The sequence below is a fragment of the Octopus bimaculoides genome, chromosome 4 (assembly GCF_046866305.1).
Source record: "Octopus bimaculoides isolate indiv1 chromosome 4, ASM4686630v1, whole genome shotgun sequence".
NCBI lineage: Eukaryota > Metazoa > Mollusca > Cephalopoda > Octopoda > Octopodidae > Octopus > Octopus bimaculoides.
This window is the reverse complement of record NC_142931.1, coordinates 99,611,034-99,619,381: the sequence shown is the minus strand read 5'-3', so window position 1 is coordinate 99,619,381 and position 8,348 is coordinate 99,611,034.

Genomic DNA, 8,348 nt, shown 5'->3' with positions numbered 1-8,348 from the left:
TGGACAAAAGAAAATCACAAAAAAATTTGTTTTAATCTCTTGTTGCTTCATAGAGTGGCTCACATGGGAACCTGTGTATTTAATTTTAGGACTTGTCAGGATTTCATTAACAGGTAGGGAGGGCTTACTTAAATGGTGAAATAAGAGTAGTACTATCTAGCTGTAAGAGGTCACAAGTCACTTTCTCTCATAACAGGAATTAGTTAAATTATTTTCTTTGTTCAAGCAAGTTTCCCTGTATTTGAAACAGGAATAATTAAACATTAGTTATTAAAAGACAATCACCAGTAGCTGATTCTTAAAACAGAAAAAATATATAAAAATATATAAATTTATATAGCAATATAAAAATATGAGTGAAGAATGTGAGAAAAAGGAATGTAATAAGGGTATAAAATAAATTTAGATAGTGATACCTAATAGGAATTAATTTTTCAGTAAATGATATACAATCAGAATAACTAACTCAAATTTCAAGATGTGTGTGTGTTTGTGTGTGTATATGTCCATTTTCCATGATGGCATGGATCTAGGTCATTTCTTGTAGGGAGCTGCTGCTCTCCTAGACTGTTGTTCACATATATCATTTAGCTTTATTCTATAGCAGGATACCTTTCCTATTGCCAACCACTTTACAAAATGTAGTAGGTGCATTTTGTTGTGACAGCAACACAAGAGGCTAATAAGTCCTTAAGACAGGACTAAAGAGCCATCGCAATCATATGCTTTCTCATTTACCAACTACTTTACAGTATGCACCAGGAGTACAGAGGGGGTTTTCTGTTATGGCACCAACTGAAGAAGGTGATTGCCTTGTACACAGTAGATGTTAAGAGTAATCATAGTAATCCAAGATGTGGAGACCAAGAAGTGGAATAGGTGGGCAAATGTAAAGAATACTCAATAACTTCGGGCATGTACAGTTTCACAGGTAACCGAGGAGATATATTTGGAATGAATTTAATATGAAGGGAGGAAGGTACATCAAAATATATTCATAAATGCTGCTAACTTTAAGGGAAAAAAGAATAAGGAATAATTCAGTAAAAAAAATGAAAAAAAAAATGGAATAATGAAGAGTAATGATAAACTGATTAATATGCTACATATTGAAAACTAACTAAAATTACATAAAAAATATTACTGGAACATTGTTTTTTACTGAATTATATTTTTTATATAAGTATAACAATAAATTTACAATAGGATTATCAGCTAAAATATTAGTGTCTCTCTCACACACACAAGCGAGACATTTCAGGTAATTAAATCCCAAAAGCTCATTTCCTCAAATTCTACACAATTTAACTCTTATCTAGTTAAAATAATCTTATTAATTCTTTAAAATTTCAACATAACTATGTTTCAATGTATTTCAACAGAAAAGTTTTCAAAGAATGCTTAAAATTTGCTAGGGTGGGACTAGATAATTAATATTAGGTATAAAAAAATGTGAATTCTTATTTCATGAACAAATAGCAGAAAAACCTGCTATTACGTGGAGTTCAATGTAATGAGTACCTGAATATTAAAGTTGCATTGTATTTTTAACACCAGTAAAATATTTTCTATTTCTATCTTCAATATGTATATATTTTTTTAACATCTCAAAATGAAATTACAGTGTACCGCCAATTATTTGTGGTCCGGCACAGAACTGATTATTGTTCATGGAAACCACCGCATATTCAGGGAATCATAAATATCACCTGCTATTTTCAATGGCTTTTTACATGGCAATTATATTTTTTCACACTTTTTAAGGCTAAATTATTAATAACAATATACCATATTTGCCAGCTTACTGGATGCCCCTTCACAGCTGAAGCTCCCTGTAATTAGAATACTCACGCATCACGTTGCTTGATTTTTTTTAGATTCAAGTACACTGCATCTTGTATCTCTTATTCTTGCTCTCAATCAAAGCATGCTAAATTAGTATAGTGGACATCTATCTATATTTCACACATACACACACTCTCTCCCTCTCTGGCTGTACTTCTCTCTCAACAACATCAACCGTTCATTGTAGCTAAAGTACACACACACACACATATATATGTATGTACAGTGTATCACACCAGTATTACTTGGGCTAGCGATGACAGATCAAAGATATATACAACACCAAGACTGAATGTTAATTTTTATACCAGCACTTTTTGTAAATTAATGCTACATTTGGTCATACACATTGTTTATTTCAACAGGATAATTTTTAAGGTCATGAGCCAACATAACCTCATGGAAATTAAGTTACTTGCTGGTCCCACTCTCTCTTATTATTATTATTATAGTACAGATTACTGTATCTAATGGTAATACAAACTAAATTTTTCAAAACCATGATTATTATTAATTATCTCTGTTCAATCTCCTATTGGTGGTATGCACATATTAGACGTAATGAAGATTTTTATGTAGGTTATTTTTTTTTAAATTGATTCCAGTAGCTATCGCCAGTATTTTGTTGACTGCTGTGCTCTACATGGCATGTAATTAAAGCCCTAAGATGCCGCCCAATCACCCTTCTGGCAGAGAACATAAGCGCCAGAAAAAAGTTATGATGCTCCATGAGAAGGCACAACTACTAGATATGCTCCAAGAAGATAAAAGTTATGCTGCAGTAGGTCGCTATTATGTTGTCAACGAAAGCACCATACATACGCTACATAAAGAAGAACGAGGTGGCAATCAGGACTACCATAGCAATAAGTTTCTGTGAACATGCAAAAAAGTTAACGAAAGTGAGAAATAAGCACTTCGTCAGGATGTAATCTACCTTGGCATTGTAGATCAGTGACAGCAAGAAAAACATCCCCTTGAGCAGTAACATCATCCACGAGAAAGCATGGAAATTATACCAGCAATTTGACAGAGCAGAAGATGCCAAAGAACCACAACCAAGACCACTGACAGCACTGGAGCCCGAAGATTTTCAAATCAGCAAGGGATGGTTGGATCGTTTTCAGAAACGGTTTAAAATAGTGTGTGTTTCCTTGCATGGAGAGATAGCATCAGCCAACAAAGAAGCCAGCAAAAAGTACCTCGAAACCTTCAGGCAGATCATCGAGGACAAGGGATACAAGCTGGAACAGGTTTTCAATATGGGTGAGGCTGGCTTGTTCTGAAAGAAGATGCCTTCCAGAACATACATCATGAAGGACAATTATGTGTGGCAATGTTGCTAGCTTCATAATGAAACCAGGACTTATCTACAAGTCCATGAACCCGAGTGCCTTCAAAAATAAGAATAAAAACCTGCTGCCGGACCACTGGATGCACAACCCCAAGGCTTGGATTACCAAAAGTTTAAATTTGAATTGGTTCCACCAATGCTTCATGCCTCAAGCCAAAGAACACCTCCAAAATGTCCGTATGGAATTCAAGGTGTTACTTGTTAAGGATAATGCTGGTGGTCACTCTTTGGATTTAAATCATGAGGGGGTCTAAGTTGAGGTCCTTCCTGCCAACACCGCCTATCTCACCCAGCCTATGGATCAAGGATTGATCCGTGCCTTCAAGGCACTTTACACTCAGAACTCTCTCCAACACCTTGTGGATGCAATGGATTTGGACAAGAATTTCAAGTTAAAAGAGTACTGGTGTAACTTCACAATTGCAACATGCCTGTGAGTCATCCATGCTGCTCTTAAAGACATGAACAAAAAAACCCTCATTGCATGCTGGAAGAAGGTGCAGCCTGAGTGAGTCCAGGACTAAGAGGGCTTCTCGCCTGAAGATATTCAGCATGAGGATGTCAACAATGTGGTGAAACTGGCAAAGGACTTTTAAGGATAGCAAAGGAATTGCAAGGGAAGGCAGAAGCATGGAATCCTTATATGGTTCAGTCTCTCCAATTTAAAAACGCCACTGATGCTGCCATGCAGACATATAAAACTCTCCTCACCACCATGAAGAAACAACGACAACAACTTCTCATCACAATGTTCTTCAGGCCCACCAAGAAAGCCTTGCATGAAGATATGACATGCCCTAAAACACCTGAAGAAGAGACATCACCTGAAGAGCTTTAAATCTTCTTTGCTGTGTAGTCATTACCTTCATTATTGGTGAGTAACCGTACATTAGCTTGTAAAAAGCACCATTTGAGCGTGATCGTTACCAGCATTGCCTTACTGGCACGTGAACAAAACATTCGAGCGAGGTCGTTGCCAGTGCTGCTGGACTGCCCCCTGTGCAGGTGGCATGTAAAAAACACCATTTGAGTGTGGACGTTGCCAGTACCGCCTGACTTGGCCTTGTGCCGGTGGCACGTAAAAGCATCCACTAAACTCTCGGAGTGGTTGGTGTTAGGAAGGGCATCCAGCTGTAGAAACTCTGCCAGATCAGATTGGAGCCTGGTGCAGCCATCTGGTTTGCTAGTCCTCAGTCAAATCGTCCAACCCATGCTAGCATGGAAAGCAAACGTTAAATGATGATGATGATGATATATATAACATTGTATTTTGACATTTACAGGCATTTTTATGGACCATGTCCAATATTCGCGTTTTTTCACTATTTGTGCGTGCTCTAGGAACATAACCCCAGCAAATACCGGGGGACTACTGTGTATGTATGTATATATATATATATATATATATATTACAAATTAAAGGGGTAAAGATTTATCAATTTATTAATTTATTAATAAATCAACAATTAATAATTTTTACCAAGCCCTTCGGTATGTAAGCACCATTATCGGTGGAGAACTTATTTAAAAGTTCCCATACATTTATAAACATAATTAAGGGATCAGCAAGCATTTGCTTCACCATATACCGAAGTTCAGAAATAGCAGCTAAAAAAGCTGAGACTCCAACAGATAGCATTACTTGTAACTCACAAAGGCAAAAACAAGAAGAAAAAACAATGAAGACTAACCATTTAAAGTTAAACATAGACGCGTTTCTGGATTATGAATGGTAAAATTCAATTTCCGTCATCGGTATGATATTCCAGTAGTACATTCGACTTGCATGGTTTGCTAGCATAGTCGAATGTACTACTGGAATATCATACCGATGACGGAAATTGAATATTATCATTCATAATCCAGAAACGCGTCTATGATTAACTTTAAATGGTTAGTTTTCATTGTTTTTTCTTCTTGTTTTTCCTTTGTGAGTTACAAGTAATGCTATCTGTTGGAGTCTCAGCTTTTTTAGCTGCTATTTCTGAACTTCGGTATATGGTGAAGCAAATGCTTGCTGATCCCTTAATTATGTTTATAAATGTTGTGTATATATATATATATATATATATATATATATATATATATCCATTACATTCTTACCACCCAACATTTCCACCACTATCCATCACTTGTACTTTTTTGTAACAAACTTTTGCTGCTCATTATATCCAACCATTATCAGTTCCTTGCTGTTATTATTCCTTTTCATCATTCCTAGCATTGTCTTTCTTTCATTTCTCACTCAAACCACAGTCATTTGATCACTGCCTCTACCACCATACTCCTATTTCTTTTCCTTTCACCCCTCTAGTTCTAGTTATTCTTCAATCATTACATTATGCCATAACTACTACAAAAACAATATGCAATCTTAAGGATCATGTTTTCTTGCAAGATAAAATGAAACCTCACAAGTCCTGGAACTATAAGACACACTCAATACACAGTAAAGTATGTGGTAAACAAGAAAAGACAACATACGGTTGAGAGGACCCCTTAGTCCTGTCCTGTGGTGTATTGATAAAATGCACCCAGTACACTCTATAAAGTGACTGGTGTTAGGAAGGGCATCTGGCCAATGAAATCATGAAAAATAAAATGTACGAGCAGTATATTGTCTTCCAATCTGTATTGGATTGTCACAACCCATCCTACTTGTGTCAGCATGGAAAACGGATGTAAAATGATGCTAGGGTGTTTTAAAGGTCAATGCTGGTCTTTGGTTTCATACTGTGAAGCAAAGAAAGTAAAAGGTTTCTCAGGAGATTTCTCTTCTTGCAACAAATACTCATAATGATGTATATAATCTCAATACATAGATAACTGAATGAAGCATTCAGCCCAAAAACACAATAAAAGAGTTGCAGTAAGGAGAAATGGTAAATTAGAGGGTACAATAGGATAATTATGGGCTATTTTGGGGATAATAAAACAGTAATATTGCTCTCCTCCTCTGCACCATTATCTGGACTGATAAATGAATGGTAGGACCATTTTCCCAATACCTTCTAAAAACTACCTTGACACATATGACAGCAACTTCATTACCATAGCTGGTGGCTTTAAAATGTTGGGCAACACCATGACATATTCAATGGTGTGCATGGAGGTTATGGCTATGAGTCAAAAAAGTGAGGAGAGATCAAGGCTTGGAGTTTGGTGATACAAATGACTTAATCATTTGTATTATGAAGCTCAGGAAATTAGCAACCCAGCTGATCACTAACCAATCAAGAAATCATACAAGGAAGATAAACTTCATACTTATCAGGAAACAGGCTTGGAAGCCAATGTTAAATATTACATCTTTCCTTGGAAAAGAATGCACCATCCAGTACAGACTAGGGATTAGTGACTTCAGAGTAAGAACTTGTTCAACTCAAAAACACAAGACATATAGAGAAGGAACATATGGAAGCTTATACTATGAGGGAATAGTTGGTTAATTGAGGGAGGCTCTAGTTAATATTAGGCAGGAGGAAATGGAAAACTATTTAATGGCAGACAACTGGGAATCCCTCAGCGACAACCTAATGAGGACTATAGAGTAGATCTGTGGGTGGAGCAAAGCTCAAAAGGAGACATAAAAGTTAAAAGACAGGCCTGGAAAGATTGGAAGAAAGGAAGCAGCAGAGAACAATACCAAGCAGCTAGAAGGGAAACAAAAAGTAAGAAGTTTATCAATATTCTGCAGTATCAGGAGCTGATATGTGAAATACTCCAGATTGCAAGGTAGTGTATTAGAGTTGTGACCTAATCCTAATAACACAGGACCAGCCATTCAATTTGTTAGCAGTATGGTTGGAGGTGCAATAAAGGATACAAAAGAGAGAGAGAGAGAGAGAGAGAGAGAGAGAGAGAGAGAGAGAGAGAGAGAGAGAGAGAGAGAGAGAGAGAGAGAGAGAGAGAGAGAGAGAGAAAGAAAGAGAGAGAAAAAGAAAGAGAGAGAGAAAAAGAAAGAGAGAGAAAAAGAAAGAGAGAGAGAAAAAGAAAGAGAGAGAGAAAAAGAAAGAGAGAGAGAGAGGCATCAAATTCTTGAACCATGTTATGAAAGCTAAAGAAAAAATTATAACACAATTGATGAGGAAGAAAAATTAACCTAGATAACTTGCATGAGGCAAAGTAGGTCTTCTTGAGGGTATAACAAAGTTTCTAGAGCTGGTGCAACATTAATATGCATCCAGTACTCTCTGCAAAACAGTTGCTGTTAAGAAGGTCATCCAAATGCAGAAACCATGCCAAAATGGAATGTATGAACAACTCTGACTCATCTAAGGCAACTCTGAATAAGAACTGGCTCAGACTGTGATGTCCCATCCAATCAATGCTAGCTTGGAAAGCAGATTATAAAATGATGTTAATGCTACAAAGGGCTTCTGCATAGTTTCCACCCTCCAAATTCCAGACAAAGTTATTAGTAGAAGACCCTTCCAAAGTGTGCATGGTGGGATTGAACCTGGAACCATGTAGTTGCAAAGCAAACCTCTTAATCTCTACCTCTCAACCATTGCCTCACTTAATTATTTTCCTTTTCATTTATGTGTGTGAGTGTGTGTGTGAGTGTATATGTGAAAGAGAGAGAGAGTGTGTGTGTGTGTGTGTGTGTGTGTGCGTGCGTGCGTGCGTGCGTGTGTGTGTGTTTGAAATTAGCTGTAGTTCTGATGTTCCATGACTTTATAAGCCAATGAACTACAGTGGAAAGCAAGAAAATAATCAAAGCAGTACATTTAACATTGAGAACTTAGTCAATAAGCAGCATGGTATTACTGATTTTCAGTGAAAATAAAAATAGTTATTTTGTATATTGGCACAAAAACCACAAATTAGATGTAGATTGCATATAGCTCTCTACTGATAATTAATTTATTGAACTGGGATCCGAACATAACAAAATATCACAAAGCAATTACTCTGGCACTGTACTGCTTACTTTATTCGACTGACATTTTGACTTATATAAAGTTAGCCTATTGCTGAAAAAATTGGAAAAAGGAACTGGCGTATATTGAAAGAAAGAATGAAAAGAAACCTGAACTCAACACAGAATTGCTGACAGAAAACTTTTGTTCAGAAATGTTGAGAGGAACATACTGCCAATACATATTGATTCATAGAAGTGTGCTAATTTACAATGAGTAACAGGAAT